The following is a 26,008-nucleotide window of genomic DNA, read 5'->3' on the forward strand; positions in this document are numbered from 1 at the left end:
TTTATTGTTTGCTATTTGTAATTATGGTACTTTGTAAATACGTAACACTTTATGTATTTGGACTGGTGAGCCACTGAGCTGAGAGAACATGTAATAAATTTCACAAAGCAAGTCAGTCAACGAATAGGCATAATTATATTATTTGACATGACACAGTCACCTCTCTTGTCTGAAGGAGTGATATTTCTGCATATATCCTTCCGTTCAATGCTCAACCTTTTCTAAGCAGTTAAAATTTAATGGAGAACAGTGTGATGACTGAACTGAGAGAACCAACAGAAGTTGAATGCCTTGTAACTCTGGCAGGTAATAAATCGTAGATAGTTCTCTGACAACATGACAGTTATAACTTGTGCCACTTTTACTGGGTGTTCTTTATAGGCTATGAAGAAGGACAAACTAACAGCCTGAAGGATTAGCACTGTTGGGAAGGTAACACAGTCATTGGCAGCTAAGACCATCAAAGCATAGGTGGACCTGCTTTGCTATTCTGGATGAGAGGACAGGAGCCTCACTTCACCTAAGTTAGATTGCAGGTCCCTCTCATTCAGGACTATCTACCTCTGACCCAAGTCAACAACTTTTAAAGATATTTGCAGTCCTAACACCTCTGAAAATACTTGTGGAAGGCTGGTCTCTGCTCTCCAACAATGACTCTCCAATTCTATCTGGGGATTCCGGATAGTGAAAATAGGACCTTCTCCATGGAAATCATGAGCTCCACCATTAGTCACAGTACCTCTTCAAGCACCAGTAAAGCTCATAACGATATGAACTCAGAATTATTCTTATTATAAATCTTCATGTATGGGTAGCTTTATGGTATTTGATGGTGCTTGAGCTACAATACTGGGTACACTGGAATGTAATAGAAGTCTTCACAGAAGCAAATTACACTGAGTTCAATAGGGCTTTACTCCTAGGTAAAGTATAAGGTTGCATCTCTTCTCCTTCTCCACTCCTAGTTCAGTGGACATGGGGCTGGACTTGTATTATTTTTGAAAAGATGCCATCAGAACTGCAAGTGGCTCTAATGACATACAAATAATCTGGACTATATCGGGATACTAGCATTGCTTTATAAATCAGCCCTATTAATCAGGAATCACTAATATGCCAACTTCTCTAAATACATGTATGTAGGAATACAAAAGAGTGTGCAGAATATTTTTTACTTTTCTTTGCTTTTTTCCAAATAAGTACCCCTAGATAGGATACTTAATTTCTTACTTTTCATAGCATGTCATAATGGTACCATTGGAGTCCAGAGCTGGTCTCAATCCATGGTTTCTTGTGTCAAAGTCAACTTTTATTAAATGTTTCTGTAGGACAGCCAAAAAAGAAATCCAACGAAGAAAAGAGGTAACTGGCAATCTTTCCTAGGACATTGTTGTAATTTAGTTAACATAATGGCAAAGAAAACGATTATATCAACTTGGAAGAGTCCATTTGGGGGGACTGTAAAGGCGAGGGGGGAGAGAGGTACTTTCAGACTTCGCAAGGCTCTGTAAATGTCATGTTACAATAAAAGTAGTGTTGGTACTCATGGTTGGTGCTTTTTGTCTGGACTATCTCAAAGGGCTATCATCAGTCTTGCAAGTCTGAAATTACATCTCTCCCCACTCACCTTTATGGATGGTCCAAGAAACTAGGCAGGGTCCCTTCTGAGACGTTCCCCATGCCCCCATTCCTTGTGCACACTCAGCTGCCATTTATCTGACCATTGCCTAATCTGCAGCTCCTCCTCCCCCTCCCCCTCCTCCTCCTCCTGTCTCTCAAGGACATTCTCACAGACCATTACATTAGTATTATGAAATGTTCTGCCTGGTTCTTTCCCAGGACAGCTGAGTTCACACTGCTGATTGTTTTCTTATGCTGATCAAGAAATGCTCTTTTCTTCCAATCAAGCAGCATTCCTTCAGTTGTCTGTATTGTCCATGCATCTTAAATGGTTTTGTGACTTGGGTGACCAGTACATTCCTTTTGGCTTATTTGGCTCAACATTGGGAACTTATGAATACTAAGATGAAGATAACATTTATATGGGCTTCAGGTTTAGTGTGTTGGCTTGCCCTTTCACATACCTGATAGCTGTAGTAGCAGTTCTGTATATATTAACGCTGAATGGGAGATGTCAAAACAAATGAACGAAAATCTATTTTAGTGACATTTAGACTGTAATTCTATGTACTTTCCCGGGAGAAAGCCTAGCTGACATAATGGGCACACTTCCTCTTCATGGTAAGCCATATTATGGTTTGCACTTGTTATTGTATATGTTGTATGATTGTGGTTTATAAACAAAATTTTATTGCTTATGTTTGAAATCATTGTTGATTATTCAACAGATCATGATTAAAATAAATGCTAACTCAGTGCAAGGTGTGGACCCAGCAAGTGGGCCTTACTTCTAAGCAGATATATTTAGAGTTGCATTTTTAAATTCATTCATAATGGTTACAGATTAACATTACAATACATTAACTGATGATTATTTTCTTAGTTCATTTCAGTTTTAAAAATTAGAAAATTGCTTAAGTTATTGAATTTGGGAGATGGTTAGCTGCAATTAGCTTGAAGACAGATCAGCATAGATATAGCGATTCCTGCTGGATCAGTTAATGTAGATTCTGGGTGACTAATGCAGGAAAAAATAATTTACCACTTGGCACATGAATGATGGAAGTTGTTAAAAGCAGTAACTTCACAGAATTGATTTTTCTGTGTCAGCTCCCTGCTTTTGCAAGCTGCCTTTTCTCTTAACAGCCTGACATTAATGTTTGGGCAGAGACTTCTACACTGTGTTTTTAGAAATAAAAATCAAATTAGAAAATGTAATAAATGATAAACAAATCCACAGGTTATGCAGCTCTCTGGATTTGTAGATAGACTGTAACACCTCATAGCAGCTATGGCTTTTCCTGGCATCCTGCAGCTGCCTCTGCAGTTCTTCAACTGTTGCAGGCAGGTGCCACATTTATGCTCCTACATGCTCCAAAACACCTTTTGGAGTCTGAATCTGAAGAGCTACAATACATATGGAGTTGTGTGTGCACTGAGTGAATATGTGTCTGTGTGTATTAGACCTGTGCATTAATTTGAAGAATCTCTTTGCTTGTGAGTGATCCAAATGCAGTATGTATATTCCATATCAGGACCACTGCTTACAACTAAACACAACTGCATGCCTATTTATTTTAGTAAAACTGTCCCTTAATTGTGAGAAGCACTGTAAACATTTTCAGCCCAGGGTTTTGAAGGAAAAACCTGGAAGATACTTCACCTGGTTCTGCTCATACTATCGACATCTTCAATAAGTTACAACTATCATCTTACAAAGAAGAAATCCACTGAAAACCTTGCAGCAGTTGAGTTGACGGTCTTCTCGGGATAAAGCATTTCCACTGAATGCTTCTTACTAAGCTTGCCATGCATGGATAGAGATGAGCTTAGTTTCTCCATATTTGTAATTAATGTTCAGATAAGCCACCAACAGTGACAGAAATAGTTCTACTGTATACAAGGTGCCATGGACTCATCAGATATGTAAGATACATTTCCTAATAAATAAACTCTCCAACCAGATTTCCTGAAGAACCACACACTCTTTTCATAAGTGTAATTTATTTTCGTTTCCATTTGTTAGAGGTCTGTCTCACATTGAGACTCCTTTATTTTCCCTGTTTTTCTGATCCCGTTTGTATACCATATATAGCTATTTCACAAGTGCTTCTCAAATTATTTTTACCCGCTAGATCAAAAAGTTAGAGCAGGTAAAATCTAAATCAAATACCAGAAGGTAATTAAGAAAGTTGATCACTCAGCAGAAGTATTTTCTTTCAGCAGTAAGAAAGGAATTAATTCCTTTTATTATAATTAAAAAGTAAAAATGAAATGTATTTTCTATGCTCAGTCATGCTGTGAAAGAAGCAAAATGACTAAAAAAGGGTTAGACACAACTTGCTGTTTTGGCTATAGCTGCAAAAAGACTATTTATTTCTTTGCTTTACTTACAGCCCACTTTTTCTCCAAAGAAAGATACTGATTTGCTGTTAAAGATTATAGAATATAATCTGGTATTTTGAAAAAACTCTTGAGTACTTGACAATATAGAAAGCCTGTCTTCCTAGTCTTTCTGAATCAGTCTTGGGTTTTCCAAGGCATTAAAGGGAAAGGAGTGGGTGGCAGGATTAGTACAGTACAGCCCCAGCCACTGAAGTTGGTAAGAGCTGGAGAAGCTCCATTTTACTATGTGTTCTGTTTACTGACTCATCCAGTATGGAATTGGGTTATGAATGTTTCCAGTTCAAAACTTCTAGTAAATTGCAAGCTGAGCCCAAATAGATTGGACTAAGATTATAATTAGTTTTATCCTTCCATCCCCATGATCTCAACCATTTCTTCTTTTTCTACTGATAATTGATATCAAGATTACTCCTAAGGCTGTCATTGTCAGGTTCAGCCCAAGAAACTTCGCAGGACGATTCTGGAATTGCTGAGTTACTTTATTAGCTTACACCTGCTAGACAGAATCTCGCCAGACTAACTGTAACCCCCAAAGACTGCAACTAAACACTCTGAATTCCTTAGGGTGGTGCCAGTCTCATCCTCTTAGCTTTCACACACTCAGGCTGTGGGCTGAGGAGATGCTTGAGATTCTTCTCACTTTCCCCATGACTTTGGACCTCCTCACTCAACTCTTCCATCACAGTCACCAGGTCTTACAGCATCTCTGCAACCATTACAACCTCTGGGAATCTTCTCAGTGCTTTGAACAAGGTAGGCTGGGGAGGGTAGCCTGGGCCCAGGGCCTCTAACTGCTGATGCAGAAGTGGCCCTATGAATTGGACCCTCCTGGATGAGGGTGTTAGGAAAATGATTGGGATGGGACCCTGTGATCTGAGGAGGGCTGGCTGGGGTCAGGGGAATGTTTGGTTTTTGCGGGGTGGGAGATTAGAAGTGGGTGGAAACTTCAGTATGCTTATGGGCAGAGGGAAATATGGTAGGAGACAGAGAATGGGCTGTACTCTGGGAACCAAGTCCCAGTGCCTTGTACTGGTTCGCATCCCAGTCCCTAATTTCTCCCCAAATTCCTAGTCATCAGACCTTCAGAGAGCTAGGCTTTTGACTGCTGCTACTGAACTTCATGTTAGCCTATAATAAAACTCCCCTCATCTGTGACTTAATTGTGAAGGACAAGCTGATCTAGTGTGTTTGACCAAGATTTGAATGGACTTTGTGGGGGGTGGGGGAAGTTGCTGTCTCAAAAATGTGACAATCTGGGTTTTGGGAGTGGAGTAAGCTGAGATTCCCCAGGCAGTTGAATGGCTATGATAATCTGAAACACTAATGGCTTTCAGAGGCGCTGCCCCACAGATTACTGAATGTGAGACCCTGTTTGTAAAGTTGGGCACCAGGGTTCAGTTGAGACTGTCACTGCTACACCAGCTTCCTGCTGCAACTTCCCTTTCCATGGCTGGGTTGGTGGTAGAATTCCCCAGGCTTTTGTCCTGGGTAAGTTTAATCCGCCTTCCTTGGGCATGGATTCTAATATGGCTTTGGAGTTCATGGCCAACGCCTCTCAATAGCTGTTATCTGCAGCAGTCTCTTCAGTCTTCATAACAATGGGCATGGGTCTGCTGCCATGACCATCATTTCCATGTTTCCCAGCTGGCCATAATCTATCTTGACAAGGCCAAGTTGCTTCTCTGCTTCCATTCTATCACTCTGTCATTAAAAACCATGGTCTTCCCAAGCAGTTACTTTGATTTGGGTACAAGGAAGCAGAAAGTGTGAAAATGGATTCATTTCCAGCAATATGGACATCATTTTCTCTTTTCTGTTTTCATAACTGACAGCTATTTTACTTGGCTGTTTATTGACATGGTCTTGTATCATCTTTTACAGTATTGACACTGTTTTTAGAATTTTTTACTTTAGAGAGTTTGACTGGAGGATTAAATAACGGAGAGAAAGCTCTTGATTGGTTAATAAGATTACATGACTCATGCACTAGCACAGCTGCCCCAGGATAAAATCCCTGAGCTTTGTAATCATCTGGAAATGTTAGTTCTGACAGTTAAATCCCCTTAACAATTAGACTTGGCAGTTCCTTCCTGTCATTCCATTAGAATGTAGCTGTTCCTCAAAGCTATGATACATAAGCAGCAGGTTATATATGAACCCTTGTCCTACAAATCTCATATTTGCACACAATATATATATCAGAAAGGATCTGCCTGACCTAATGACTTGGATCCTACCTTCTTAACTGATTTGAAAGACCCACCCAGTTCCACACTACCAATAATATAAAGTAACAACAAAAACTACTGAATGAAATATTAAGTTGCTCAACATTAAAGCCCATTTTGCAGTATCTCTATTCAGATATTGAGATTAGTAGAATTTACGCCCAGATAATCACTATTGGACTACAGCATTAATAAGTCATCTTTAAAGTAAAAGAAGCATCATATCATTAATGCTGGCTTGTTTTCCAAAGTTGCTAGAAGACAAATTGGATCTGGTTCTCTAAGCAACAACAAAGCCCAGTGAATTTTTCATAAGGATAACGTAGGCCAAGATCATAAGTTTCTGCCTTTTTTGTTTGCCATTAGTTCAACAAGGAAACAAATCCAACACTCCTAAATCCTATTGTCAGTTGGAGCTGTGCAATACTATTATATATTTTCGGTACAACTCTGCTATATTCAGTGACTCGAAAAGAAAAGAAAAAAGAAAAGAAAAGAAAAGAACAGCTTCTCTTTATGCAAAATAAGCAATTCCAGTCAGAGATCTGAGGTGAAACACATTTTCAACCTATAAAATTGTGTATCAAAATAATGCCTTTCAAACCTTTTAAACCTCTGACTCCCATTAATTACAAAAGTTTTATGCCATCTTGCTGGCAATCCTAACATTCATTATCATAATTTTTTTGAAAGAAAAATTACCCTCTTCTCATTTAACCCATTTTTTGACCTTATTCTGATGGTGAGGTATAAAGCATAGTTCAGCAAACCTGGACTTGGGCTATTCTTGTTTCTGAAAAATTAAATTAGCATCTAGATACCCTAAAATTAGTATACATAAATCCATTATGTAGATTTAAATCTTGCTATTCTTATGGCCGTCTCAGGTGTGGCCTAATTTTCATTAAAGTACTGTAAGCAAATTGCCAGGACTTGTGGTCTGTTTAGCTGATAATTATTGCTCTCTGATTTTTGCATTCCCAAGCAAACAGCAAAAATAAAACACTTATCAAGCCCTCGGATGTGCTTCCATTTATGGCTAGTGGACTTTATTTAGCCTAGTGGGACACACATTGTACAATTTCCTTCTATAGTTTAGTCACTACTGCATTGTGACATTGTAAGAGTATAACCATGTCAAAACATGGCTTGAGTTCTCTGAAATGTAGCTTGGCTTTTCACTCCTGCTATTGCTCGTTTTCTTTAAACAACAGACGCACAGCAATCCCTGTCAAACATCCAGCAATCAAGTCAGAACCAACATTTCCAGGAACAGCACCTAGAAGGAAAAATTGGCAAGATCAAGTCTCAAGCTGAATTACATCCAGAGCAAAGGTAAGGAAAACCAGCCAGAAAAACACAAGATTAAGGGCCAATATTAAAGGCAGACAGCTGGCTCTTGGCTCATCACAAATGAAATATTCACTGAGCATGGAGATAAGTATTCTGAGAATTTCCTTGCAGCTATGCCAGCCCCTTATGCAAAAATCAAACAGAAATTGTTAGTATCAGATGAACTTGAATGATAACTTTTATCTGATATAAGTGAATGTAATTAACAATTGGAATCCACAACAAAAATGGCAGTGTAGACTGTTTCTAGCCACAATTTCAGTCAATTACTGTCAGGGTTGTCTAAATCATTTGAAGAGTATGCATGAGGAATTTGTGTGTGCGTGTGTGTGTGTGCATGTGCATGAAGTGGCTGAAACTTTCCTCTGAACGCCCACTTTTCTCACAGTATCCATCAGACCACTTCAGGGTCCTTTCTTGGTCTTCTGAAAATGCATGTAAGTGAACAGAACACATTCCATCATAACTGCCTATAAGACCAGAGAATGGACCTCTAAGCATTACACTTTAACAGATGTGCCTATCTGTCAGCCCTTTGAGACAGACCAGACTAGAAAACCAAAGTTATGAATGCTAATACTACTTTTATTATATGGTTACAGTAATAGAATCTTGCAAGTCTGAATATTCTTCCCTCCCCCTCTCTCTTTTTCTTTGTGAGAACTAGGGAGGGTCAAGTCTGAGATGCTTTTTCTAATTACGCTTCTGCCTCACACTCAAATTTCTTTTATCTGACCGTTGTCTTTATTGCGGCTGTTCCTTCTGTTCCTCACGGTTATTCCTACCTCCCATTACATTATCTCAGTGGGTTCAGAAGAGTGCTTTGGTTGCTTGATGCACAGTTGTACTATACTCTCTTCCATGGCCCGTTATTCTATTTCCAGACTCCGCATGATTTTTAAGCTTCCTGTCCTGAACAATCAGCTGATGTTCTGTGGCTGCTCAGCATGCTCATTGGCGGTCTTGAGAGTATTCCTTCCTCCTTCAGTTTTTTCCATAACGTTTTATGTACTTCTACAAATTTTGGGGTTCCCCCAAATCTGGAGATGTGTCCCTTTTTAGTAGAGATGGTGCTGTTTTGTTTGCACAAATTATCATTTAATATATAAGAATAAGGGGGGACGCGGTGGCGCAGCGGCTTAGTGACGCTAAAAGTTGCCGGCCAGAAATGGTCGACACTTCAGCAGTTCGAGCCCAGCCTTTGCGCAGCAGAGTGAGCTCCTGCTCCCTCCCCCAGTTCCTGACAACCCAACAGTTCGAAAATTTACGTGAGTAGATAAATGGGGACTCTCACTCGGGTGGGAGGAAAAATGCTGGCGGTGCCTTGCAAAAGGAATTGGGAGCAGTTGCCGGTAGCACGGAGGCCGCGCTCGCCCGAAACAAGGCGCGAAGCAATGGAAACCCCGCCTCCTGCGCTCACCAGCTGGGCTCTGCTCTAGGAAGGAGGCCCTGGCAAACCACTTCCGAAACACCTTGCCTTGAAAACTGCAAAGGACTCATCCAAAAGCAGTCACTGCAGAGTCAGTAACGACTAAGTGCAGATTATATATACTGTATGTATGTATATGTATATGTATATGTATATATATACATATATGAGAGAATAGCAATTATTTATTTGGAAACTGTATTTAGAGTAAATAGGTAAAAGAGTAAATAGGACAGCCTCAAGGGAGAGAGGGGAGAACCATTATTAAAGAGATGACAAAGAAAACATAGATTAAGCCTGGAACATGCAGAAAGTGTGCGCAAACATCTCAGACAGATGCCTCCCTAATTCAAACAGTTATAAAAGAGAGAAGAGGGGGAACACAATCAGACTTGCAAGATTATGTTACTACACTCAGTTTAAATAAAAGTAGTCTTTAGTTTTCTGTGGAATTTATTACTTGGTCAGGTCTGCCTTGTAGGGCTGACAATATGGCCGCCCATATTAAACAAATAACTCTGGTTGGCTAACAAAGAATACATAAAAGCCATATTAGTTAAAAAAAAAAAACCTAATATAGAACAATATAGAATACAACTAAGTATAAAAATAATGATCATACTATGACCATGGTGCCTCAAAACAACTCACACATCAACTGACATTTTGGGCTCCACTAATATCTTGGAAAATAAACCTTCATCAAGCATTATCCAGAACAATGGAGGCTCAACCTGGATACAGAGATTGGGCTGTGTTTCTTGATCTGTTCTACGCCCCGCCTGTTCTTTCATTCTTTGATCTGCTGGGTTGAATGATGTGGTCTCAGTGGGAAGTCTGCTTGCCTTCAAGTGAAACAGACCTTTCTTTACAAGTATAGCGTTACTACTTTGAGTTTTCACACATTCTTTGGCAGGTATGAATAAAGTTACAGTGTCATGGTAGCCCCATTGGTCTTGTTTTCTCATTGTTTATGTTCACTTTACCCAAACTTATACTGTAAGTGTACATTTTAATTTATGATCATTAGGCACAAAGCAATTTCTTTTTCTTGACACTGTCAGGCTAAGAACTGCAAAATGTAAGATTCATTGCTCCCAAGAGATAACTGTATTATTTATCAACAGAAGCTCTGAGTAGAAAGAGCGCATGAAGTTCAACTAAAAAGGAAAATCAATTAAACAAAAAGGCTTTTTAGAAACAAACTTCAACAAAAGAAACAAGAAGATAAGTGTGAAGAATGCCAGAACAAAGAGCTTATAAGCAGGGTCAGTTTATATTCCAGAGAAAGAAAGGCTCTAATTAGTTAATCAAAGAAATCAAATAAAGAAGCAACTTAAAGTAATGACAAGAAAGAAAGATGTAACAATTGGTATTAATAACATCTAAGTGGAACAGAATGTGAGACATGGAAGAGATCATTTTTACAATATAGGCATACATATATTTTAATATGCAGCACCCACAGGGGGCAGGAGAAGCAAAATGATGAAAGCAATGTTGGCAGAATGCTGATTGGTGGGTCCCAGGAGGTGTGTCTTTTCCACTGTAGCACCTGCCCTCTGGAACATTCTCTCCCCAGTGATTAGGATGGCCCCAACCCTGCTGGCCTTCCATAAAGCCCTAAAGACTTGGCTCTGTACCAGGGTCTGGGGCCCTGAGTGTGTGAAGGGTCCCGTGTCCTGGCTGTGCTAGCAACCATTTCTGGTGACGTCCTTCTCAGTGCTGTATGTTTTATTTTTTATATTTGTGATGAAAATTTGTTTTTAATTTACTTTAAGATTGTTCGCCACCCAGAGCCACTTGTTTAGATGGGTGGCCAAACAAACTGAATAAATGTATAAAATAAATAATTCCAATGAATGTTATTGTGGACCTGAAATCGTAGAGGAAATCTGCTCACTGATTTTGAATGCACTGACTAACAGTGAGTTTCTGATGGGGGATTTGAAATAGTACTGATCAAAGGTATTCCTATAGTTGTTGCAGAGTTGCACCAAATGCTCTTTTATGAGTCCCTTTAATTATTTGGTTGCAAAGTTTTGGGCTATAAAAGACTGTTTGTGGTCAAACCAACAGATCTGGCTCTGTTAAATAGTGGCAAAGTTTGTCTTTCCTTTTACTATAGTTGTTTTTTATCCCTGAACCCTTCTGGAAAAAGAGCTATTTTAGGTATTAGGGATTCCTGTCCCTATTCTCCTTGTTTATGTGAAAAACAAACAAACAAAATTGAAAGTTGCAGCTAGAAGAGAAAAGAGTTTGAAGTTTATAAAACATCTTTAGGAAATTTGCTCCTAGAAATGTGATTGACTTTGGGAATTAAAACTCCTATTAGAACCTTCAGCTAATATTCAACTCATATATTTCTAAATCAATGAAAAATATTGCAAAATTTTTGTCATTTTCTGTTAACCTCATTCCAAATAAATCAAACAGTGGGTAAACAGTGGGAGTCTTAGAATTTCACCAACAGAGAATTAGGGCCCACATCTCTAGCAAAACTAGTTCAACTTTTCTGTGTTAAGAATATTATATATAATATTCTTATTATATATAATCTAATTATAAACATATAACATATAATATTATATGTTTAAATACTGAAAATGTTTTCACTACTCTTCTTCTAGAAATGAATAAAGTGAAGAGCCTGAAGAGAGGTACTTTGTGGATTAAATCAGACAAGAGAAATCCACAAAAAAAGGTTGTGTCTGAAATCTCATGTGTTCCTTGTGTGAGCCATGGACAGAAAAGAACCTTGATTGACAGCAAGAAAGTAAATACAGTTTGGGAAAGGAAGCTTTTGTGTATCCAGAAAGACTCTCAGTGAGCTGAAACCTGCATGATCATAACTGATGCTTACACAGAAGCCTTTGCATGGACACGTATGGTCCCTACTGCAGACAACTGTACTTTACCCTTTCAGACAGGCTGTAGGTGACATCACCCACATGGCTAGGAGGAGTTCTGTTCACTGCACCTTGGGTGCTGAGATCTACAAACATCTAGAGAGAGCCAGTTTGGTGTAGAGATTAAGGCACCAGGCTAGAAACTGGGAGGCTGTGTGTTCTAGCCCCGCCTTAGGCACAAAGCCAGCTGAGTGACCTTGTGCCAGTCACTTTCTCTCAGCCCTAGGAAGCAGGCAAGGGCAAACCACTTCCAAAATCTTGCCAAGAAAACTGGCAAATACTTGTCCAGGCAATCACCAGGAGTCAACACTAACTTGAAGGTACCCCTAGAGTAGGGTATCCAGCATACCGTAATCAAGTTTAGAGAAATAAAGTGAGATGCATGTATTCATGAACTTGAGCCAAAACATTTAGGACAGAGATTAACTTGATATTCTTAAATATCTAGCAATACTGCTTTTCTTTGCAACCACTCCCTTTCGTTCTATGCCAATTTGCCAGTTACCTTATCTGACCTGCCATGTGACTCCAGTTCAATGGTGGATGAAATGATCTTCCATAAATATACATTTTTAAATATAAATATACACAAGGGAAGTTGTGACTGGCTTAATTAGATAATTCTTTTAAGAGGCTTCTGACACTTGTATTAAAATCCTTACATAACCCCATACTTATTAACAACGTTAGGTTGATCTAAAAGGCAATTTGAACAAAGGGTGAAAAAATGTGTAAGAGAATCTGCGTGAGTCATAAGAGATACTGAAACGAACACACACATACACACACACAGCACTGCCAGTGAAACAGTCTCCATGGTACTTAACCTATTTCTGTGAGGTCAAAATAAAATGGCAGGCAGAATCATTCAAAGTAACTCTGACGTGGGCTACCATTTAGGGATCAGCTGAAATGCCAACATTCAGTGGAATTTGTAATTTTCTTGACAAAATAATCTTCCATCTGCATCATTAAAGCATATAAGCCCTTTCCATATCAATAAAGATCTTGGAGACAGAGGGAAGGAGGTATAAAACTAGCTCAAACATAAATGTGTGCTGTGTTATACATTCAAGTACGGCTTCTGATGGGACAATTTACTAGCACATTTGCTAGCATTAACTTAACCTGAAATGTGGTTATTGAACTTTCTACTGAATTATTTTTTAGCTGTGTTGTGCTAAAGGAAGGTTCCCTCTGATAAAAACAGATGTGTGGTCTAGTCCTTGACATCTTTGGTGTTCTCACAGAAACTGTTGTTTATATTCAGCAAGGAACTTCATCCATTGTTCCAGCATGTCACTATTAAGAAGTATTCTGACTATAATTCAGAATATATATATTCAGAATATATCAGTTATGTATTGTGTAAGGTTCTTTGCAGTATCTAACATTTCCGCACCCAAGCTATGTTTTTTTTCCATTATTTACACACTGAATGATGATCCAGGATTACACATTGTAAACTATATTGCAGATGGAATACTCAGAATAATTCTGAAAGGTGACCTCCTGATCTCCTTTAGTTGCTCATTCATTATTTCATAAAATATGGACTTTCATTGTAAACTAGATTGTCCAGGCATATCCACAAATAGGAACTCTACTTCCTGACTTTGAATCAAAGGTCCCCATTTTGGATGTAATAGGAAATTCTGGTTTTCTATACCTTTCTACTCACAACTCCTGCTGCTTACATTATCAATAGCTATAGCTCCTTTGCTTTTTTATTAATTCTTTATTCAATCAGTCATTTCATTCCAGAAGAGAAGGGAATGAAATGGATTTGATTTAAGAAAGCCATCACAAGTCCACTTCTGAGGAGCAGCAGCTCAGCAGTCGAGTATCTGGTTTGCATGCCAAGATACCACTTATAATCTTCAGCATCTCTAAGTCAGGCTAAGAAAAGCTTTGTTGGAAACTGAGGGGAGCCACTGCAAGTCAGTGTTACTGATGGGCTGATTTGGTGTTAGGTTGCTTTCTAAGTTAATGGATTTACATGAATGCCACTAGTTATCAGTCAGCATGAGATGGCAAAATATATGTATCTGTTAACCCAGTTGTGGGGGACAATCATGAAAGATAGGAGTATTAGTTGCCCCCAGAAATAATGTATTGCTAGCCAGGGGATGCCCTGACTCCCACAATAAAGGAAAATGTAAATGTTGTATTATGCCATAGGTGCTTCCATTATATGAAGCATCCTTTACTGAAGCCTTTATATGAGGACACTATTACCAAAATGTCCCACAGACAGAACTGGAAGATTAGAGTCAACAACAAATGTAAGAACTATGTGACAGAAACAGAAATGGAAAAAGACAATGGACTACTTCAGAAGAAGGGAGAATGATATAATAAAAATGATTGAAGCAAAGGAAAGGTGAGATAGAGGGGAGAGGCCTTCCATTCAATTGCTGGTGATTCCACTTAGAAGGATCAAGTACCTGATGACATGGGACATCTTTGCCTACATTCTTGGCTAGACGGACAAGTAGTCTTTTGGAATCTAAATGAAATATGTCAGGATGGTGGATTGCAACATTGTTTTCTAATTTATACCTTTCTTTGGCTATCTAGGAATTCAAAGATAAACTGAAGCCACCTGTTTTCTAGAATTACGTGCCTAAGAAACAGAGTCAATGCCTATCAAACCCAGTTCAATCTCTAACAGATATTACAGTAGTTCATGATTAGAATGTAGCTCAAGCAGGTCTATATAGTTAAGGATGAGTCAAATAGTTGATTTATCTGGAAGCTGAAGTTTTCATTATTTCATAAGGGCAAATATTTTTTTAATAAAATTAGAATTTGGGAGGAATCTTTTGAATCAAACAATCTGCACATTAAAACAAAAACAATTACTGGCTCTTTTAACTAAAGCTTATTTCCAATAGTGGCCCATTACATTTTGGAAAAAACTAAAAACAAAAACAGACCCAGGCTTGTAGTCTAGACAAAACAAATGTACTGTTCCAAAATCTTTTTCTTTGCTGGGCCAGTGTTAGAATCTTCTAAAACAATTCATAAAACCAGTTCATTCATACTGGTTCCTACTTCTTCAAGTTTACATATCGTAAGAATTTAATGAAATAGTTAGAAAAACATTTATCTTTGTTTACCTAAGTTCTCATTAATATGAGAAATTCACTGTTGCAGTAGTTTGGATTATAATTGCCAATGTCCAGACTTAAATTCAGAAGAGACTATAATGTATTACTTATAGTACTTCTGGCTCAAAGCAAGTTCTAGAATAGTCTGCCTGACATTGGATATGATTTCTGAATTTTTATTTGTTTATTTATTTGCCTCAGAAGTCACTAGAAGGGCTATTCAATTTCTGGTTAATTTTCCAAAGGCAGAAGAAATTATCTCAAATATTAATGATCTGTACAATTTTATATTTTTCTGAAGGAGTGGGGAAAATGGCCTAAAACTATTGTGGGAAGGTGGTAACAATGGCAATGGACAATGGGCAAATTCTTCTTCTTTATACATTGAGCAACATTTGGCAGATTATATTATATGCAAATAAATGCATGAGTAAATAAACACAGAAACGGTGCTGAAAGACTTCCAAGCTATATTTATTTGTGATCACATTGTATCTTGAAAGCTGTTTTCTGAATAAATGATTGACATATTTACCTAATAACCCATAGTGTTTCACATCAGAATACTTTGCAAATCAATTTCCAGCAGACTTTTAAGCTGTATTTGCCATAACTAGTACAAACAGCATCATATATTGCACTGGTATGTAGTGAGTGATGATACACGCATACTGAAAATAACTAGAGATAGCTGAAAGATCATGAGAAGGTGCTGAATACATACTGTATATGAAGCAAAAAAGGAGAAGAAGGAGGAGATCTGTTGGGGTGGAAAAAGAGAAAAAGCAAAATTGCCTTGGTGTCAAGTGAAGGAAGATATGCATGATAGTTAGTCTCAATGAAGTTTGATATGAACTAATTGCAAAATAACTCAGATCTGTCATGGGACAAAATTGAAAGGTACATGGTTCAAAATCCATTCACATCCCAGGATTTCCTCTTCAAATCTCCTCCATTGCAGTTCCACATATGATCTTAAAACTAGCCCACTTAGTTAGGGACCTTCCAGAATAGATTTTGAGATTATGCGAAGGGGAAATCACACAGGGGGGAGGTAGGGACATTCACAGGACTGTGGTTAAAAAGTCAAGATGGCAGGCCCAACCATGCCACCCAAGCCCTGCCTTTTTATATGTATTGCACATATAACACTCGTAAAAAAGGGACAAGGCTTTGACTGTGTAGCTATAGCCACCATCTTGATGTTTCTACACATACACCCTCTTGTGAGAGGAGATCACTCTCTTATTCCATTGGTGAAAAACACCACTGAAAGTTATAACTGAATTTTGCTAAATATATTGAAGTATAAACAATTTTATTTTCAAACTGGATAATTAAAAAATGATCATCTTTTTAATGTGATCTAGCCCTGTATTCTGGAAAACACATTCCATATCAACTAATTGTCTCTGCTACTTTCCATTTTGAATAATTCTAGTGTTCCAGTGATGTAAGATCTGTGATTTGGCGTGGAACAACTGAAGATATAACAAGACAATATCTAAAAATTCTGATGATATAGCCATTTGTCTGAGAATGTTCAATATGCAGCTGACACCATGGCAGTATCCATATACAACTCTACCCTTTGTCTCTATTTTCTATAGCTGCATCTGCCACAGAATATCTTATAATAGCATCCATAAATCTTGTTCATCTTTCAGAGATGCTATTTATTTCTGGTATGTCATTGGAAGAAAAAATCTTTGCATGCAAAGTGTCCAAGGATTAATCCTGACACATCCAGTGGACTACAACATTCAATGACAACCCTGCCTGAAAATCAAGGACAATCAATGAAGATGATTCCATTCAAATGTTTGACTCAGCTTGCTAAATTTAATTTAAGCACAAGTGTGTTATATCTCTCGAAGTTAGTAACCTACTTGCATTTTAGATGACTGGGAAGTTCAATTATTGATATTGAAATGAGGCAGATATGTTCTGTCAAGCACACAAACTGTTTTCTACATATTCATCAAATTATAATGCAGTATCACATTATAGTAGCAGCTATCTGGAGCACGACAGTTTGGTAATATTTCTCTGAATATATATTTCTACTCTTCCAATAAATTACTTATGCAAGTTAAATACAGCCCTGGCTGGTGTGGGTCTTCCGGGCTGTGTGGCTGTGGTCTTGAAGTTTTGTTTCCTAACGTTTCGCCAGCACCTGTGACCGGCATCTTCAGAGTGCAGGAGCACAGACAGGAGCAGTTCTCACTGTGCCCAGGGTGATGTGACCCTTTTTGTGGGTATTTATAGAGATCTGGGGGGGGGGAAGGGAGGGGGGGAGATTGGGGGTGCTGGCGAAACGTTAGGAAACAAAACTTCAAGACCACGGCCACACAGCCCGGAAGACCCACACCAGCCATCGTATGCCGGCCGTGAAAGCCTTCGACAATACATTAAATACAGCCCCTTTGGTTTCTTTCATAATTTGACTGACTGATACCACTTTCCAGTTGCCTTTAGATTGATGGACAATCTGAAAAAAAGTTCATCTTGATCTGAGGAGACAGAAGGAAAAAAGTGACTAAAAGGAACATTCCTGAGCAGAGGACTGGAAAAGTGATGTGTTGTGGGGTGGGGGGACTCTTTTGATTTACATGGAAAATAGAGCCAAAGGAAGACAGGTAGGAAAAAAAGAACATTTTGTACAGGTAAAAACAAGAGCTTGATTAAATCTTTAGCAATGCCTCTTCTGTTTACCTAATTAATATAAACGCAGTTGGGCTTCTACTTTATTCACAGACTAAGTTTTCACTGCAGCGTGAATATATTCTAATTGCATCTGCTTGTATTTTACAGTCTGTACTTTTAATTCATTCTTTGACTTAAGAGCTGTTGTTGGGAAAATGATCTGTCACTGCTGTGGATTAAAGAAACTCAGGTATGTGCAGACACTTCATTCAAAACCAGGTAATTTTATTATTCCACCCCTTCTTTTTCAAAACTGTCCATGAGAGGAATGAACTATATGTTTGTAAAAATATATCATAACTTTGGATAGATTTTTAAAAATATTATTCCTTTTAAATTTTGTCTTAAAGAGACAAAATATGAATGTGTGTTTCTGTGTATCTGTATTATGTGCATGTTTAATATATGTACATATATTATATAGATAATTACTTCTCCCATTTGGGCAAGAATGATATCATGAAATCTAGTTATTTCTGTAGTTTGGTGGAGAAACCCAGTATTTATTTTTTCCTGCTAAAATTATCTTTATGATTCACTCATAAAATATTCATACAGTGGTTTTTATACAGAAGAGTTTCATTTAGATATGAAAAAAAAGTCATTTGGAATGCTCAACTTTTGAACAACTTTACACCTGAACGGATTATAGATTCATGTTTCCCTGCTATGGCAGACTTGTATCTGGCTGTATCATCCAAGAGATTTTTCTAAACAACCCTGCTCTTCAATCCTGTCTTGAAACACTTTTGCCAGTTTTAAATTAATAAGCTAAGGCTGTGAAATGGGAAGGAGGACAGAATTCACACCATCTTTCTAATTACCTGTGATTCAAAATGTGATCCTCAGGCAGCTGTATCCATTTCTTCCATCTTCTCAATTCCTTTTTCTGGGCTTACATCTTTTTACACCTCTGGTTCTTCTAATCCTTTTGCCTTACCGCCCCATCCTATGTCCTGCTTGTCGCTCTTTTGACTGGTCGTTATCCTTGGTCTCAGTAGAATAACCTGTGATTCATTCAGAAATGTTGTGTGTTCTTCTCAGGACCTATTCCTTTCCTTTGCATGGCTCACCGTTTTCAACAATACTTGGGCTTTTTCTGTATACAGCAGTTTCTGCCCTGCCATTTACATAGCTTCTCCTTCTGAAATACCCAAGGCTTATGCAGAATTCTAGGGTGGGAACAACAGATGGTTTGCATCTTTGCAGAAGTGCTGTCTATGCTGCATCAGAGTCTGTGTTGGAGGATCGTGCCATTTTGTGCTACCACAAATTGTGGTGAGTTTCTGTGGCACCCAAATATTGTTGAAAGCAGTATAATGGAATTACAGCAAACAAGCATTACAATAAGAAACATTTCTTCTGTATGCTTCCATTGGAAGAATCTTATAGCCCCCTGACTGCGGGCAGGCTATGTGGTGTCATACCTGTTTTATCAGAAATTGGAGTGTTAAATGTAGATAGGCTGGCCAAAAGAGATTGATGGTTCAAAGCCAATGCCTCCTTTACTTTAGACTGGCTCTTTCATATATAGTAAAATACCATAATGATATACTCAGTAATAACTTTGACAAATGGAAATTATGTGCAGACGTCTCTACTATTTAATACTGAAGCTTTCTGCATTCCATGGCAGGAACTGAAAGTAGGTATGGTAGGTACAAATTCAGAGTGGTTCAGTTATTCTGTTTAATGCTTCCTGAAAGAACTGGCCAGGTTAGGAGATATAATGGTGCCAATGTTTCAAGCCCATTGCTTAGATTTTAAATGAAAACTACACCGCTTTCACTGAAAGCTGATTCCAAAATATGGTCACACCATAGAGAACCGCAAGTATATATGCCCTGCGACTGCCCAAGTGAAACTTTCAGACACAATTGGGGTGGTAGAACAGAGGTTAGTGAGTGGAGATACCTTTTGTTCTGGGGAAGTCCATGGGGGCAAAAATCTAATTAGGAACAAGATCCTGATGGTAATATGTAAGGTTCCTGACTTTAAGATATCTCTTTTCCTCACTGAACTGTCTTTCTGCAGCATGTTCAGTATAGCTTGGGCATACCTGGCTACTGGGTCAACACTACAGTCAATAAGCCATGAAAGAAAGTATCTTTAAACTGGCTAATCTAATTCTTTGGCTGGAAACATTACTCAATCCTGAAATGTTTTCATATCAATAGATGAACAGCTTGAAGAACCCCCTTGTTGTTGTTCAGTCGTTAAGTCATGTGCGACTCTTTGTGACCCCATGAACCATATCCTGCCAGACCTTCCTGTCCTTCACTGCCTCCCTGAGTTTGCTCAGTTTCATGCTCATTGCTTCAGTGATGCTATCTAACCATCTCATCCTCTGCCATCTTCTTTTCCTTTTGCCTTCAATCTTGCCTAGCATCAGGGTCTTTTCCAAAGAGTCCTCTCTTCGCATTAGGTGACCAAAGTATCTGAGCTTGAGCTTCATTATCAATCCTTCCAATGAGCAATCAGGGTTGATTTCCTTTCAGATTGACTGGTTTGACTCGTAAGAGTCTTCTCCAGCACCACAGTTCAAAGGCATCAATTCTTCGGCGCTCAGCCTTCTTTATGGTCCAGCTCTCACAGCCATACATTACTACTGGGAAAACCATAGCTTTGATTATGTGGATCTTTGTCGGCAAGGTGATATCTCTGCTTTTTAATATGCTATCTAGGTTTGCCATAGCTTTCCTCCCAAGGAGCAAGCATCTTTTAATTTCATGGCTGCAGTCTCCGTCTGCGGTGATCTTGGAGCCCAAATAAATGAAGTCTGTGACTGCTTCCATTTCTACCCCTTCTATTTGCCAGGAACTGATGGGTCCAGATGCCATGATCTTAGTTTTTTTAATGTTGAGTTTCAAGCCAATCCTTTTCCAATCCCGTGGCCACTGTTGCAAAGAACCCCCTGGGTACCACTTTTTACCAGATTAACTTCTGGAAGCATGGCTTTAAGGATGCTTAAGACAGGCAGCTTCATCCTGCAAATCAGAAGGCTGTTATGACTTAATTTTTCATTGGCTAAAATAAAGACTAATCAAATCTCCCCAGTTATTGTTGAATTTCCAAGCTGAACTCTCTAACTGCCTTTGCATTCAGACATTCATTTTACCCTTTGACCGGGGGCCACAGTGTGGACAGATACTCTGCTGCAAAGCTCCACGGTCTGTCTCTGGCTTGCTGAAATCAGTGCCTGTTTCTTGTAATTTATGTCTAGTGCTCCTTTCTCCCTGACTGAACCAACTTGCTTGCTGATTTGTAAGCCAGCCGGATTCACTCCAAACAGAACTTTTCTCTTAAAGCTGTTTTCAGAATGCATCTGTTTATTTAAGATTTGGGCACAGACACACACACACACACACAATTGCCTCTTCGCTTCTCATAAATAATATGAGAACAGGATGTGTTTTATTTATTTTTATTTTATTTATTAAATTTATATGCTTTATTTTGAATGAATGGCCACTTCTTGTGAGAATGTAGGTCTTACTGGTCAATCTATAGCAGCTTAGTTTTGAAGTGGGATTGAAACTGTTACTTGTAGATTTTCAGTTATGTTGCTAAATTCAAAGCATGGCTCCTGCAAAGCCATGGTTTAGTTTAATCATGACTTTAAGTAAACCATGATGTTTCGTTCATACAACATTCTAAGCTAAAAGAAAACAAACCACTTTGTGGCTTAGTGTGATGTGTACACGGTCCTTGAGATCACATCCATGCTAACCCATTATCTGTTTTATAATGATTTATTAGATAAATCACACTTTAGACTAAATCACAAACCATTGTTTGCAAATCAATTCCATTAACAGAAACACTTTGAAGCACTTTCATTCACAGAATGGCAGTCCTGATCAAGTGGATTTCATACTAGGCATATCCTGTACATCTGTCATCAAAGGAACTCAGATCAGGGTTTCAGAGCTGAATCAATAATACTCAAGCAGTTTCATAAGACAGGAAATGACATTTACATATTCTGTTACAAAGCTACTGACATTTAAGGGATACCATCAGTATTTTGAATTAATTATTTAAAATCGAATCCAACAAAATGAGCAATATGGTTTGTTTATTTAAGATCGCTTGTACAATATGTTTTTGAATAAAGATGTATACAGCAGTGCCCAAAATATGCCGTGTCTAAATCTGTGTCTAAATATACAGTGCCCAAAATATGCTGTTTTTAAATCAGGAAGATCAAGGAAAATGTTGGAGATCAGACATGAACTCACAGCATAATCTCGGGAAAGGTGATTGTCATTCTTTGCTCCATGATACCAACGGAGATAATGACCAAGTGCCCTAATGGGGTAAATGTATATCTTCAATGTATATCTTCAATAGGGCTTTTCCCCAGAAAAGTATGTATAGAACTCTTCTCAATACCCATGCTGCCTCCCAATTCTGCATATTGAGTTCCCAGCACATTTGGAGGATGCCAAATTGATGGATACAGCATTAAAGTAATTTTATGCAATAAATAAAATATAATACTTTTAAAGGAACAGCTAAACTGTAAGGCCTGAAAAGCAATTCTGGTGAAGAACCACACCAAAACCAGTTTGATATTGGGACAATTAAATACCATGATCAATCTTATTAACCTTATTAACTTGACTTGTAATAGAATTGTGTGAATTAGATGCCAGAGCTGAAGGTAATGTTAATAAGTACACTTGAAAGCTTATTTTGCAATAGATTTTTTTTAATGTCATTTATTCCATGCCCAGAATAAATGGCTTTCATTCATGTTAATGTAACTGTGCCTGGAGATGTTCAATAATGATTAATAAGCATCATATAGCATATATGACTCCCCCTTTTTATCCTCTATGAGCTAGGTAAACTGAGATATATTGATCGTCACAAGGTCATTCATTGAGCTTTAAAAGTTTCTTTGGTTTTTTAGGTAATGATGCTCTACCTGATAAAGAATGGATTGGGATATTAAGAAATAATCCGAATGAGAACATGTACTATGAAGGGTTGGGGAAAAATATATATATTTTCATAGGGTAAAATTAAATTATTTTCAAATGTCAGCTAGATTAAATTCCTTAATGTCAGCATGGAGAACACTTCAGTCTGTAATAGATTTTTCTAAGAAACTTTATTACAATCAATAGAAGAGTACAATACTTATATTAAGATCTCCAGCCAGTATTATTTGTCCCACTTATAATCTAAAAAGATTAGCAAAATGTTCATGTAAAATATCTGACTTATCTCTGGACCAAATGAGTAAACTCATTGGTAACAATCAAGATTATACAAAGGACTACACATTTTGTAGTTTCTTATTCAACTATAAAATTTGAAAAGAAATTATTAATTAAAATAGGTGCTCCTCTGGTCTATTTTGAGTTGCCATAAACATACATACATATGATCAATCCAATTTCTTGCTGACATATATTTTTTATCAGGAAGAAAATGAGTTTCTTAAAAAAAAATAATTCAGGATTCAATGTAGTAAATTTGTAAAACAAAGTTTCCTCTTTGATAGAGATCTCAGATTTTAATACTCCATGAAATAAATAAGATTATTCCAAATATAAGATATTGCATTTTTATATTTGAAAGAGGTAACACAATGCCAGTTAACATGAAGAAAAAATAACCACATTTAATGACCAAAGCATATTCTAGCATATAAAAACAATAAAATAAAATAAAAATCACAAACACTAAAAGAAAGGCATATAGCAGAAAAAAGTAAATTTAGAAAACTAAGAAAATCTGAGAAAAATATAACTAGAAAAAATAAAAACCAAAGAGTTATAAAAATAAAGAAAAAACAGACATCTAGGTAGACCTAGATGTATAAATTATAAATTTAATTTTTTTCTCTCAAAACCTGAGAAATACTTCAAATACTTCAAATACACACACACACATGCATGCACAAACACACACTGTTTCTTTATCTGTATTGATATCTATATCTATATCAATATCTTGATATGTACAAAATTATTGGGAGGACTACTGTTGTAATTCAGCATCTGAATGGATTTCATATTTTATGGATTTCATGTCATATTTCAGATGTTTGGCAACAACCTAGGATCATGAAATATTCTCACTCCAACATCCCTTGTTGTCTTGCTATCTCACAACTTGATTAAATTTTTTATGCTTGTTGACAACCTTGGGGGCAAGTCAGAGAGATTCTTTATTTCTTTCCTGCATATTCTAATGAACTTGTTGGCCTAGAAAACTGCCAGATATTATCACTTGGGGTTCGCCTAAGTAATATTCCTACAAGTATATTTGATTTATGATGAAACTGACATCTTGATGAAACCCAGAAAGCTGATTAAATTCTGACAGGGAAATCTCACAAATATAGGGACATTGCACAAAAACATATCCATTACTAGAGGCTGCATCTTGCTGTAACGTGTAAAAAACTCCTATTGTTTTGTCTTGCATAAATGGCCTTGGATTGGAATTACCTCATCTTGCCATGCTGTCAGCTCCTTGGAATATGATTTATCAATCTCTTTGAGGGCTTGGGTTCTTTTCTCATGAGATTCTAGCATTTTCTTAAGCTCTTTAATTTCATTCTGGGTGGAATCAACTCTTTGTTTGAGTGCATCAACTGTAAACATATACTTTGTAAGACTGATTCATTCATTCATTGATTTTATTTAATCAACCTGAATGCCACCTCAATCACAAAGACAATTCAAGGTGCCTTACATATTAGGATTAAAAAACACAACATAATTATGAGAACAACAATAAAGCAACCTTATAATGAGTACCTCAAAGTGTGATGTTTCTGATGATTCAACTCCAGCTCATAATCAATCAGACTGTCAGCCAGGCTGACAGCCTCTTGAAATGGAACAGGATTCTCAGAAATAATTGTGTTCATTAGCAGCTGCTGATGAGGATTTTTCTTTCTTGGCTGGGCACAGTGCCTTTCCAGCCGAAGAAATGGAGGGGATGGGGAATCTGTTTCTTGTCCTTATGAGGTGTATTTTCTCCCTAAAATTCAAAGCTTAATACAGCAGAACAAGGTTTAATTCTGGGGGGTTTTTTGTTATTTTTTTGACTAGCAATCCAGTTAAAGTTTTCAACAGTTTATGGAAAGAAAGAGAATTATAGCTAATGCTTCTTCATCTAGGCTGGAAGGTGCCAAATTGTTAAGACAAAATAGACCCCTAACATCCAATAAGACACACATCAAATAATCACTTTGGACAGGATATACCCATTAACCCCAATAATAATGATTATTCAATAATAATTGCTCTGGATTATATATCCAAGAGATGAATATTAATATCCTACAGAAAATCTTAGCCAATGGCAGCTGCTCACCAATCTTGTCTAGGCCCAGAAGCTGAGCAAGGGTGGGCATGCACAGTACTGTACTTACATCATAGAATTACAAGGTGTAAGCAAGACTAGGAAGACAAAAAAGTCTTCCTGGAAGAAACACAATGCCAAACTACTTCCATATTGTTGCATTAAAAACTATAAGTGCATATACACAAATTATCAAACAGAAAATATAAAAGTAGGCATGTGCAGAACTATTTGGGGAATAGACCTCTTCCAGACCATACTGATACTGATACCCCTCATTGGGTTGTTCACACATTTTGCCTGGGTCTACCATTATTCCCTAAAAGAACCTCTAGAAATGGTGTTCAAGAATGTTCAAACTACTGAACAATTGCACTTATTTCACATGCTAGTAAAATAATGTTCAAGACTTTGCAACCCAGACTTTAACAATACAAGGGAAAAGAATTATCCAAGGTTTCAGAGGAGGCAGTGGTATCTGGGATCACATTGCAAATATCCAGTGGATAATGAAAAATGCAAAAGGTATTTATTTAGACTTCCAAAAAGGTATTTATTTAGTTTTATTGATTATACTAAATATTTTGACTGCATACAACCCAACAAACTATAGATAGCCCTTTAAAAAATAGGTGTACCAGACCTCCTCATTTGTTAAAAAAAATATATAAGCAACAAAATGGTTCAAACTGGGAAAGGAGTACATCAAGATTATATATTTTCTATCTATTTAATTTATATGCAGATTATGAGAAATGCTGGACTAGAAGCTGGAATTAAAATTGCTGCAAGAAATATTATCAACTCTAGCTTTGCTGGTGATACCAGTTTGGTGGCTGGAAGCAGGGAACACTTAAGGAATCACTTGTGGAAGGTAGAAGATGAGAACGCAAAAGCCACCCTAATGTTCAGCAT

Source organism: Python bivittatus, unplaced genomic scaffold (genome assembly GCF_059951505.1).
Source record: "Python bivittatus isolate LINGU-HERP-01145 unplaced genomic scaffold, Pbiv_v1 ctg000020_np1212, whole genome shotgun sequence".
NCBI lineage: Eukaryota > Metazoa > Chordata > Lepidosauria > Squamata > Pythonidae > Python > Python bivittatus.